The sequence below is a fragment of the Salmo salar genome, chromosome 09 (assembly GCF_965601325.2).
Source record: "Salmo salar chromosome 09, fSalSal1, whole genome shotgun sequence".
NCBI classification, from domain to species: domain Eukaryota; kingdom Metazoa; phylum Chordata; class Actinopteri; order Salmoniformes; family Salmonidae; genus Salmo; species Salmo salar.
In genome coordinates this window covers 58588033-58601624 of record NC_138299.1, presented here as the reverse complement: position 1 = coordinate 58601624, position 13592 = coordinate 58588033, and positions in this window count along the sequence as shown.

Sequence of the window (13592 nt, the reverse complement as noted above, 5' to 3'; positions counted from 1 at the left end):
CAGGTCTATCACCACTAGATTTCCTGCTGCCTGTCCTCTCTGGTCAATCACCTCTAGGTATCCTGCTGCCTGTCCTCTCTGGTCTATCACCTCTAGGTTTAAGCTGCCTATCCTCTCAGGTCTATCACCACTAGGTTTCCTGCTGCCTGTCCTCTCTGGTCTATCACCACTAGGTTTCCTGCTGCCTGTCCTCTCAGGTCTATCACCACTAGGTTTCCTGCTGCCTGTCCTCTCTGGTCTATCACCACTAGGTTTCCTGCTGCCTGTCCTCTCTGCTCTATCACCACTAGGTTTCCTGCTGCCTGTCCTCTCAGGTCTATCACCACTAGGTTTCCTGCTGCCTGTCCTCTCAGGTCTATCACCACTAGGTTTCCTACTGCCTGTCCTCTCAGGTCTATCACCACTAGATTTCCTGCTGCCTGTCCTCTCTAGTCTATCCCCACTAGGTTTCCTGTTGCCTGTCCTCTCTGGTCTATCACAACTAGGTTTCCTGCTGCCTGTCCTCTCAGGTCGATCACCACTAGGTTTCCTGCTGCCTGTCCTCTCTGATCAATCACCACTAGGTTTCCTGCTGCCTGTCCTCTCTGGTCTATCACCACTAGGTTTCCTGCTGCCTGTCCTCTCAGGTCTATCACCACTAGGTTTCCTGCTGCCTGTCCTCTCAGGTCTATCACCACTAGGTTTCCTGCTGCCTGTCCTCTCTGGTCTATCACCACTAGCTTTCCTGCTGCCTGTCCTCTCCGGTCTATCACCACTAGATTTCCTGTTGCCTGTCCTCTCTGGTCTATCACCACTAGGTTTCCTGCTGCCTGTCCTCTCAGGTCTATCACCACTAGGTTTCCTGCTGCCTGTCCTCTCAGGTCTATCACCACTAGGTTTCCTGCTGCCTGTCCTCTCTGGTCTATCACCACTAGCTTTCCTGCTGCCTGTCCTCTTCGGTCTATCACCACTAGATTTCCTGTTGCCTGTCCTCTCTGGTCTATCACCACTAGGTTTCCTGCTGCCTGTCCTCTCAGGTCTATCACCACTAGGTTTCCTGCTGTCTGTCCTCTCTGGTATATCACCACTAGGTTTCCTGCTGCATGTCATCTCCGGTTTATCACCACTAGGTTTCCTGCTGCCTGTCCTCTCTGGTCTATCACCACTAGGTTTCCTGCTGCCTGTCCTCTCTGGTCTATCACCAAAAGGTTTCCTGCTGCCTGTCCTATCAGGTCTATCACGACTAGGTTTCCTGCTGCCTGTCCTCTCTGGTCTACCACCACTAGGTTTCCTGCTGCCTGTCCTCTCTGGTCTATCACCACAAGGTTTCCTGCTGCCTGTCCTCTCTGGTCTATCACCACTAGGTTTCACGCTGCCTGTCCTCACTGGTCTATCAACACTAGCTTTCCTGCTGCCTGTCCTCTCTGGTCTATCACCACTAGGTTTCCTGCTGCCTGTCCTCTCTGGTCTATCACCCCTAGGTTTCCGGCTGCCTGTCCTCTCAGGTCTATCACCACTAGGTTTCCTGCTGCCTGTCCTCTCTGGTCTATCACCACTAGGTTTCCTGCTGCCTGTCCTCTCTGGTCTATCACCACTAGGTTTCCTGCTGCCTGTCCTCTCTGGTCTATCACCACTAGGTTTCCTGCTGCCTGTCCTCTCTGGTCTATCACCACTAGGTTTCCTGCTGCCTGTCCTCTCTCGTCTATCACCACTAGGTTTCCTGATGCCTGTCCTCTCTGGTCTATCACCACAAGATTTCCTGCTTCCTGTCCTCTCAGGTCTATCACCACTAGGTTTCCTGCTGCCTGTCCTCTCTGGTCTATCACCACTAGGTTTCCTGCTGCCTGTCCTCTCTGGTCTATCACCACTAGGTTTCCTGCTGCCTGTCCTCTCTGGTCTATCACCACTAGGTTTCCTGCTGCCTGTCCTCTCTCGTCTATCACCACTAGGTTTCCTGATGCCTGTCCTCTCTGGTCTATCACCACAAGATTTCCTGCTTCCTGTCCTCTCAGGTCTATCACCACTAGGTTTCCTGCTGCCTGTCCTCTCTGGTCTATCACCACTAGGTTTCCTGCTGCCTGTCCTCTCCAGTCTATCACCACTAGGTTTCCTGCTGCCTGTCCTCTCCAGTCTATCACCACTAGGTTTCCTGCTGCTTGTCCTTTCCAGTCTATCACCACTAGGTTTCCTGCTGCCTGTCCTCTCTGGTCTATCACCACTAGGTTTCCTGCTGCCTGTCCTCTCTGGTCTATCACCCCTAGGTTTCCGGCTGCCTGTCCTCTCTGGTCTATCACCACTAGGTTTCACGCTGCCTGTCCTCACTGGTCTATCACCACTAGCTTTCCTGCTGCCTGTCCTCTCTGGTCTATCACCACTAGGTTTCCTGCTGCCTGTCCTCTCTGGTCTATCACCCCTAGGTTTCCGGCTGCCTGTCCTCTCTGGTCTATCACCACTAGGTTTCCTGCTGCCTGTCCTCTCTGGTCTATCACCACTAGGTTTCCTGCTGCCTGTCCTCTCTGGTCTATCACCAAAAGGTTTCCTGCTGCCTGTCCTATCAGGTCTATCACGACTAGGTTTCCTGCTGCCTGTCCTCTCTGGTCTACCACCACTAGGTTTCCTGCTGCCCGTCATCTCTGGTCTATCACCACAAGGTTTCCTGCTGCCTGTCCTCTCTGGTCTATCACCACTAGGTTTCACCGTTGCCTGTCCTCACTGGTCTATCACCACTAGCTTTCCTGCTGCCTGTCCTCTCTGGTCTATCACCACTAGGTTTCCTGCTGCCTGTCCTCTCTGGTCTATCACCCCTAGGTTTCCGGCTGCCTGTCCTCTCAGGTCTATCACCACTAGGTTTCCTGCTGCCTGTCCTCTCTGGTCTATCACCACTAGGTTTCCTGCTGCCTGTCCTCTCTGGTCTATCACCACTAGGTTTCCTGCTGCCTGTCCTCTCTGGTCTATCACCACTAGGTTTCCTGCTGCCTGTCCTCTCTGGTCTATCACCACTAGGTTTCCTGCTGCCTGTCCTCTCTCGTCTATCACCACTAGGTTTCCTGATGCCTGTCCTCTCTGGTCTATCACCACAAGATTTCCTGCTGCCTGTCCTCTCAGGTCTATTACCACTAGGTTTCCTGCTGCCTGTCCTCTCTGGTCTATCACCACTAGGTTTCCTGCTGCCTGTCCTCTCTGGTCTATCACCACTAGGTTTCCTGCTGCCTGTCCTCTCCAGTCTATCACCACTAGGTTTCCTGCTGCTTGTCCTTTCCAGTCTATCACCACTAGGTTTCCTGCTGCCTGTCCTCTCTGGTCTATCACCACTAGGTTTCCTGCTGCCTGTCCTCTCTGGTCTATCACCCCTAGGTTTCCGGCTGCCTGTCCTCTCAGGTCTATCACCACTAGGTTTCCTGCTGCCTGTCCTCTCTGGTCTATCACCACTAGGTTTCCTGCTGCCTGTCCTCTCTGGTCTATCACCACTAGGTTTCCTGCTGCCTGTCCTCTCTGGTCTATCACCACTAGGTTTCCTGCTGCCTGTCCTCTCTGGTCTATCACCACTAGGTTTCCTGCTGCCTGTCCTCTCTCGTCTATCACCACTAGGTTTCCTGATGCCTGTCCTCTCTGGTCTATCACCACAAGATTTCCTGCTGCCTGTCCTCTCAGGTCTATTACCACTAGGTTTCCTGCTGCCTGTCCTCTCTGGTCTATCACCACTAGGTTTCCTGCTGCCTGTCCTCTCTGGTCTATCACCACTAGGTTTCCTGCTGCCTGTCCTCTCCAGTCTATCACCACTAGGTTTCCTGCTGCTTGTCCTTTCCAGTCTATCACCACTAGGTTTCCTGCTGCCTGTCCTCTCTGGTCTATCACCACTAGGTTTCCTGCTGCCTGTCCTCTCAGGTCTATCACCACTAGGTTTCCAGCTGCCTGTCCTCTCAGGTCTATCACCACTAGTTTTCCTACTGCCTGTCCTCTCAGGTCTATCACCACTAGGTTTCCTGCTGCCTGTCCTCTCTGGTCAATCACCTCTAGGTATCCTGCTGCCTGTCCTCTCTGGTCTATCACCTCTAGGTTTAAGCTGCCTGTCCTCTCAGGTCTATCACCACTAGGTTTCCTGCTGCCTGTCCTCTCTGGTCTATCACCACTAGGTTTCCTGCTGCCTGTCCTCTCAGGTCTATCACCACTAGGTTTCCTGCTGCCTGTCCTCTCTGGTCTATCACCACTAGGTTTCCTGCTGCCTGTCCTCTCTGCTCTATCACCACTAGGTTTCCTGCTGCCTGTCTTCTCAGGTCTATCACCACTAGGTTTCCTGCTGCCTGTCCTCTCAGGTCTATCACCACTAGGTTTCCTACTGCCTGTCCTCTCAGGTCTATCACCACTAGATTTCCTGCTGCCTGTCCTCTCTAGTCTATCCCCACTAGGTTTCCTGCTGCGTGTCCTCTCTGGTCTATCACAACTAGGTTTCCTGCTGCCTGTCCTCTCAGGTCGATCACCACTAGGTTTCCTGCTGCCTGTCCTCTCTGATCAATCACCACTAGGTTTCCTGCTGCCTGTCCTCTCTGGTCTATCACCACTAGGTTTCCTGCTGCCTGTCCTCTCAGGTCTATCACCACTAGGTTTCCTGCTGCCTGTCCTCTCAGGTCTATCACCACTAGGTTTCCTGCTGCCTGTCCTCTCTGGTCTATCACCACTAGCTTTCCTGCTGCCTGTCCTCTCCGGTCTATCACCACTAGATTTCCTGTTGCCTGTCCTCTCTGGTCTATCACCACTAGGTTTCCTGCTGCCTGTCCTCTCAGGTCTATCACCACTAGGTTTCCTGCTGCCTGTCCTCTCAGGTCTATCACCACCAGGTTTCCTGCTGCCTGTCCTCTCTGGTCTATCTCCACTAGCTTTCCTGCTGCCTGTCCTCTTCGGTCTATCACCACTAGATTTCCTGTTGCCTGTCCTCTCTGGTCTATCACCACTAGGTTTCCTGCTGCCTGTCCTCTCAGGTCTATCACCACTAGGTTTCCTGCTGCCTGTCCTCTCTGGTATATCACCACTAGGTTTCCTGCTGCCTGTCCTCTCCGTTTTATCACCACTAGGTTTCCTGCTGCCTGTCCTCTCTGGTCTATCACCACTAGGTTTCCTGCTGCCTGTCCTCTCTGGTCTATCACCACTAGGTTTATGCTGCCTGTCCTCTCTGGTCTATCACCACTTGGTTTTCTGCTCCCTGTCCTCTCTGGTCTATCACCACTAGGTTTCCTGCTGCCTGTCCTCTCAGGTCTATCACCACTAGGTTTCCTGCTGCCTGTCCTCTCTGTTCTATCACCACTAGGTTTCCTGCTGCTTGTCCTCTCTGGTCTATCACCACTAGGTTTCCTGCTGCCTGTCCTCTCTGGTCTATCACCACTAAGTCTGTGCTAAAAGCTTTGACTGAGTTTATCTCACTGTTTGGAATCCCTAAGGTCATTCAGAGTGATCAAGGATCTAATTTCACCTCTAATCTGTTTTGTCAGGTTCTCCAACAGCTCCATATTAAACACAGTTTGTCTAACGCCTATCACGCGCAGAGTCAAGGAGCGCTGGAACGTTTCCATCAAACACTTAAGTCTGTTGAGAGCTTATTGTACTGAGATGGATAAGGATTGGGAGGAGGGGTTGCCTTGGTTACTGTTAGCCGCTAGGGAGGTTTCACAGGAGAGCACGGGTTTCAGTCCAAATGACCTTGTGTTTGAACTTAGGGTGCGTGGACTTCTATCAGTTCTCCAGGATGACTGGAAGTCTCCTGAGCCCCCTCAGTCCTTGTTATCTTATGTGTGTGATTTCCGGCGACGCCTGTACGCCGCTGGTTAGATGGCTAAAGAGAAGCTTTCATCTTCACAGGGGAGGATGAAGGGCATATTTGATCGGCGAGTTGAGCCTCGTCACTTTAGTCCAGGTGACCAGGTTCTTGCTCTGCTGCTAATTGTTGGTTCTTCTTTTCAAGCCAAGTTTCAAGGTCCATATACGGTTGTGTGCCAGTGCACTGAGCAAAACGATCTAGTTGCCACTCCAGAATGGAGAAAAGTACGCCAACTGTGCCATGTAAATCTGTTAAAACCCTATTATGCACATTCCTCTGAGGCCGAACAGTGGGAATCTATAATTTCATTACTGACGCACTCTCTCGTGCACCCTGTTCCTGAATATCTACGTGACTGACCATTGTTTGGTATTGTCCTGTTCTGTCACTCCTGTTTGTTCTCCTCTGGTCTCATTTTCTTCTTTCCTCTTAAAGGTTGCTTTCTGTACCCAAAGGTTGCTGAGTTCTGGGGAGGATTAGGTTGGCTGGGGCAAATGGAAGTGTGAACACGTACCCCCTCATCAATTTGGGACACAGGCTAGGTCAATTTGGGACGTAGGCTGGGTCTTCTATTGGGACTCAGGGCAGTATTTTCTTTGTGTGACTGGTGTGGTGTTCCGGGGTCCTTGTTGGTCCCCGGTTTTATGGGGGGGGGGGGGGTGTATGACGACCCTCCCACTCTGTCTGCCGTAACCACGCAACCACTCACTTACACTACTGATTACTGACTACACACACCATAGTTAATTGTATTTACGTTACTTCAGTTAATAAATATATTTTGTTATTCCTTATTTCCACGTTGTCTCCCTTTTTGTTACGAACTTCGAGCCGGTTTGTGACAGTTGCCTCTCTGATTAATGCCCTCCTTGCCTGGTCCGTGAGTTTGGTGGGCGGCCTTCTCTTGGCAGGTTTGTTGTAGTGCCATATTCTTTCTATTTTTTAAATTATGGATTTAATGGTGCTCCGTGGGATGTTGAAAGTTTGAAACAAGTTATTTTTTTCATTTCGCTTCACCAATTTTGACTATTTTGTGTGTGTCCATTACATGAAATCCAAATAAAATCTATTTAAATTACAGGTTGTAATGCAACAACATAGGAAAAATGCCAAGGAGGGTGAATATTTTTGCAAGGCACTGTATAGAAGTGCCTTTTGTCTCCAACAAGTCTTATTATTATGATGATTATTACATCTTGGTTCTGCGACAACCGGTCACTGTTTCAATCATACATTCAAATCAAAGTATTAAATACATTAATCTCTCACTGAATTCCAGGCAATTAATAGAATATGGGCCAATGAATTGTACTATTAAGAGGAAGAACCAATATAACATTATAATCACAACTTTTTATTCTTGGCAGCCGGTGGATCATGTTCCGGAACCCTTCAATGCTCTTCTTCTTGGCAGCTGGTGGATCATGTTCCGGAATCCTTCAATGCTCTTCTTCTTCTTGGCAGCCGGTGGATCATGTTCTGGAACCCTTCAATGCTCTTCTTCTTCTTGGCAGCCGGTGGATCATGTTCCGGAACCCTTCAATGCTCTTCTTCTTCTTGGCAGCCGGTGGATCATGTTCCGGAACCCTTCAATGCTCTTCTTCTTCTTGGCAGCCAGTGGATCATGTTCCGGAACCCTTCAATGCTCATTTTTTTCTTAGCAGCTGGTGGATCCCTTCGATGCCACTTGATCATTACTTGACCTTTATTTACTAAATATAGACTCAGTAAACATTTCAACCACTGAGGGTCAACTGGAAAGACAACTGCATAAAGGACAGTAATTTATCTCTCCTGACTCTACTACACTCAGCCTACAGTGCCTTCAGAAAGTATTCATACCCCTTGACTTATTCCACATTCTGTTGTGTTACAGCCTGAAATCAAAATGGATGAGATATATTTTTCTCACCTATCTACATACAATACCCCATAATGACAAAGTGAAAACATGTATTTTTTCTGCACATTTATTGAAAATGAAAGAAATATCTAATTTACAGTCAATACATGTTAGAATCACTTTTGGCAGCTGTGTGTCTTACTGGGTAAGTCTCTAAGAGCTTTGTACACCTGGATTGTACAATATTTCCACATTCCTTTTTTTTATTCTTCAAGCTCTGGCAAGTTGGTTGTTGATCGTTGCTAGACAGCCATTTTCATGTCTTGCCATAGATTTTCAGTCAAAACTGTAACTAGGCCACTCAGGAACATTCCGTGTCATCTTGGTAAGCAACTCCAGTGTATATTTGGCCTTGTGTTTTAGGTTATTGTCCTGCTGAAAGGTGAATTCATCTCCCAGTGTCTGGTGGAAAGCAGACTGAACCAGGTTTTCCTTTAGGATTTTGCCTGTGCTTAGCTCTATTCCATTTATTTTTATCCTAAAAAAAAATCCCTAGTCCTTGTCGATGACAAGCATACCCATAACATGATGCAGCCACCACCATTCTTGAAAATATGACGAGTGCTACTCAGTGATGTGTAGTATTGGATTTGCACCAAAAATAACGCTTTCTATTCAGGACGTAAAGTTTTTTGCAGTGCTAGTTTAGTGCCTTATTGCAAACAGGATGGCATATTTGTAGTGTGTACATGCTTCCTTCTTTTCACTCTGTCATTTAGGTTAATATTGTGGAGTAACTACAATATTGTTGATCCATCCTCAGTTTTCTCCTATCATAGCCATTAAACTCTGAAACTGTTATAGACCTTTCCTGCAGTCGACTGACCATAGCACGTTCTAGTGGCCTCAGGGGTGGTATTTCCTGCAGTCGACTGACCAAAGCGCCCTCTACTGGCCTCATGGGTGGTATTTCCTGCAGTCGACTGACCAAAGCTCCCTCTACTGGCCTCATGGGTGGTATTTCCTGCAGTCGACTGACCATAGCGCCCTCTAGCGCCCTCTACTGGCCTCATGGATGGTATGTCCTGCAGTTGACTGACCATAGCGCCCTCTAGTGGCCTCAGGGGTGGTATTTTATTCATATTTTCCACAATTAATAAACATTATAAATTAAAAAACTAATCTGGTGTTTCCATGTCAAACGGTTTTGTTATATTTCAGTCTTCTGTGATGTCTATAAAGTGTAATATTGGGATGCAAACCCAAAATGTTATACATTTCAACTCTTTATCTGACATGGTACAGGTGTTTTTTTTAAGTTCATAACCATGTGGGTGAGCTGTATACCTTTGTTTCTAAGTAGATTTGTTTAAGACTACCAAGAAACACTCTGTGTGACCCTGATTTAGCCCACTGCAGTACATGGTTAAAGTCACCATTGGCCTCATGGTGAAATCCCTGAGTGATTACCTTCCTCTCTGGCAACTGAGTTAGGATGGACGCCTGTATATTTGTAGTGATTGGGTGTATTACTACACCATCCAAAGTGTAATTAATAACTTCACCATGCTCAAAGGGATATTCAATGTATGTTTTTTTTATTTTTACCCATCTACCAATAGGTGCCCTTCTTTGCAAGGTATTGGAAAACCTCCCTGGTCTTTGTGGCTGAATCTGTGTTTGAAATTCCCTGCTGGACTGAGGGAGGCGACGCACAATTGGCCCAGCATCGTCCGGGTTAGGGAAGGGTTTGGCCGGCCAGGATGTCCTTGTCCCATCACGCTCTAGCGACTCCTGTGGCGGCCCGGGCGCATGCACGCTGACATGGTTGGCGCATGCACACTGACATGGTTGCCAGGTGTACAGTGTTTCCTCCGACACATTGATGTTGGCTTCCGGGTTAAGCGGGCATTGTGTCAAGAAGCAGTGCGGCTTGGTGGTTTTGTGTTTTGGAGGACGCACGGCTCTCGACCTTCGCCTCTACTGAGTCCGTATGGGAGTTGCAGCGATGGGATAAGACTAACTACCAATTGGATATGACAAAATTGGGGAGAAAAAAGGGTTAAAAACATTTTATATATGCTATTATTGCACATAGAATCCATGCATCTTATGTGACTTGTTAAGCAAATGTTTACACCAACTTATTTACGCTCGACATAACCAAGGGGTTGAATACTTATTGCCTCAAGACATTTCAGCTTTTCATTTTTCATTAATTTGTAAACATTTCTAAAAACACATTTCCACTTTGACATTATGGGGTATTGTGATGTCATTATGGGGTATTGTGTGTAGGCCAATGACACATCTAAATTTGATCAATTTTAAACTCAGGCTGTAACAACAAAATGTGGAAAAAGTCAATGTGTGTAAATACTTTCTGTAGGCAATGCAGTATTTGGTTCAGGAGATTTTCTAAATAAGATAAAATAAGAGATATCTGCTTTAGCCGACATCAGTAGGTGGAAATGTGTTAATAAAACTGTCAAATCCTTTAATGTGTACACTGGGAATCAGGAAGCAAATAAAGGGAGTGTATTTAATAAATACACGTAGAACAAAACAAAAAACACGAGTAGCGTACAGACATGGAACAGAGTCAATAACGCCTGGGGAAAGAGCCAAAGGGAGTGACAGATATAGGGGAGGTAATCAGGAAGGTGATGGAGTCCAGGTGAGTCTAATGAGACGCTGATGAGCGTAACGATGGTGACAGGTATACATAATAATAAGCAGACTGGCAACCTCGAGCATCGGAGGGGGAGTATACGTGACAGTACCCTCTCCCTGACGTGCAGCTCCAGACGCCGACCAGAGGGACGGTCCCAGGGACCAGGAGCGGGCCTATCACTTCTGCTGAGGTGTGGAAACCTGTCGAGCGAGCTGAGACATGGGAGCCCGACAAACCGGCTGAGGCATGGGAGCCCGACAAACCGGCTGAGACATGGGAGCCCGACAAACCGGCTGAGGCATGGGAGCCCGACAAACCGGCTGAGGCATGGGAGCCCGACAAACCAGCTGAGGCATGGGAGCCCGACAAACCGGCTGAGGCATGGGAGCCCGACAAACTGTCTGAGGCATGGGAGCCCGGCAAACCGGCTGAGCCATGGGAGCCTGCCGATCCAACCGAGGCATGAAAGCCCGACGAGCCAGCTGAGGCATCCTCGGTAGTGAAACCCGGACCCGACGTCACCTAAAAAACAAAAAATGTATTTAATAATTAAATGAACATAGAACAAAACAAGAAACATGAGTAGTGTACAGACATGGAACAGAGTCAATAACGCCTGGGGAAAGAACCAAGGGGAGAAGACATATATAGGGGAGGTAATCAGGAAGGTGATGGAGTCCATGTGAGTCTGATGAGGCGCTGGTGCACGTAACAATGGTGACAGGTGTGCGTAATAATAAGTAGACTGGCAACCTCGAGCATCGGAGGGGGAGTATATGTGACAAACCCACAAGTGGCTCCTGGCATTATACCAAAAGCGGACGTTGCCATTTGCTGCACGGAGTCGCAGTGTCAGAACTCCATGCAGCGTTGCTTACAAGTTCAAACACTGGAATGTAAGATGCAATCTACCCCTTGATTAGGCTGATAGAAATCCTCTTAATATCATTTCATGATTTTCCATTTGAGGGTCATTATTTCGATATAGTCTACACTTTCTCAATGTGAATTTCTAACATGAGTGGGACGGGTGTGGCTTCATGACAATGATCACAAGAGCAGCAGCTCAGCGATTTGACAGCTCCAAGGAAGTTACACTTCTGACACCACCAAAACACCAGCTATGTGGGTGTCAGCCATCGCCGGTTAATGCTTGATCTGATTGAATCTAGGCCTAATTTGGCACTTTCTTTCATGACAAACCAAGTTTTAGGATGTTGCACTTGACCATTGTGTTGCACATTTGCATTGAATAAAAATGTTTCATTACGTTGGCACATCTATGACTTACAAACATCCATACATATGATTCAGATTGAATGCTAAAATGTTATAACTATTTGCCTTGTGATTCTAATGCCACAGAGCAGACCTTCATAGTCTATACTAATATTCTACATTAAAACTGTAGAGCATCAAGGAAACCTGGGAAGATGTTTCAATAACACTAGATAATGTTTCAGATGTTTCAGAAACACTAGATAATGTGTCAGATGTTTCAATAACACTGGATAATGTTTTATTAACACTAGAAAATGTTTCAGAAACACTAGATAATGTTTCAGTTGTTTCAGTAACACCAGATAATGTTTCAGATGTTTCAGTAACACTAGAGAATGTTTCAGATGTTTCAATAACACTGGATAATGTTTTAGTAACACTAGATAATGTTTCAGTAACACTAGATAATGTTTCAGAAACACTAGATAATGTTTCAGATGTTTCAGTAACACTAGATAATGTTTCAGTAACACTAGATAATGTTTCAATGACACTAGATAATGTTTTAGATGTTTCAATAACACTGGATAATGTTTCAGTAACACTAGATAATGTTTCAGATGTTTCAATGACACTAGATAATGTTTTAGATGTTTCAATAACACTGGATAATGTTTCAGATGTTTCAGTAACACTAGATAATGTTTCAGATGTTTCAGTAACACTAGATAATGTTTCAGATGTTTCAGTAACACTAGATAATGTTTCAGTAACACTAGATAATGTTTTAGTAACACTAGATAATGTTTCAGATGTTTTATTAACACTAGATAATGTTTCAGATGTTTCAATGACACTAAATAATGTTTCAGTAACTATACATAATGTTTCAGATGTTTCAGTAACACTAGATAATCTTTCAGTTGTTTCAGTAACACTAGATAATGTTTTAGTAACACTAGATAATGTTTCAGATGTTTTAGTAACACTAGATCTTGTTTCAGTAACACTATATCATATTTCAGTAAAATTCAAAATAATGTTTCAGTAACATTCCAGATAATGTTTCAGTAACACTAGATAATGTGTTAGCAACACTTGATAATGTTTCAGATGTTTCAATAACACTAGATAATGTTTCAGATGTTTTAGTAACATTAGATAATGTTTCTGTAACACTAGATAATGTTAAAATGTAGTATTAGCCTCTCTATATTATTAGGCACCCTATATTATTAGCCTCTCTATAGTATTAGCCTCTTTATACTATTAGCCTCTCTATAGTATTAGCCGCTCTATATTATTAGCCTCTCTATAGTATTAGCCTCTCTATATTATTAGCCTCTCTATAGTATTAGCCTCTCTATATTATTAGCCTCTCTATATTATTAGCCTCTCTATAGTATTAGCCTCTCTATATTATTAGCCTCTCTATATTATTAGCCTCTCTATATTATTAGCCTCCCTATATTATTACCCTCTCTATATTATTAGCCTCCCTATATTATTAGCCTCCCTATATTATTAGCCTCTCTATAGTATTAGCCTCCCTATATTATTAGCCTCTCTATAGTATTAGCCTCTCTATATTATTAGCCTCTCTATATTATTAGCCTCTCTATATTATTAGCCTCCCTATATTATTAGCCTCTCTATAGTATTAGCCTCTCTATATTATTAGCCTCTCTATAGTATTAGCCTCTCTAAAGTATTAGCCTCTCTATATTGTTAGCCTCTCTATATTGTTAGCCTCTCTATAGTATTAGCCTCTCTATATTATTAGCCTCTCTATATTATTAGCCTCTCTATAGTATTAGGCACCCTATAGTATTAGCCTCTCTATAGTATTAGCCTCTCTATAGTATTAGCCTCCCTATAGTATTAGGTGCCCTATAGTATTAGCCTCTCTATAGTATTAGCCTCTCTATAGTATTAGCCTCTCTATATTATTAGCCTCTCTATAGTATTAGCCTCTCTATTAGCCTCTCTATATTATTAGCCTCTCTATATTATTAGGTGCCCTATAGTATTAGCCTCTCTATAGTATTAGCCTCTCTATAGTATTA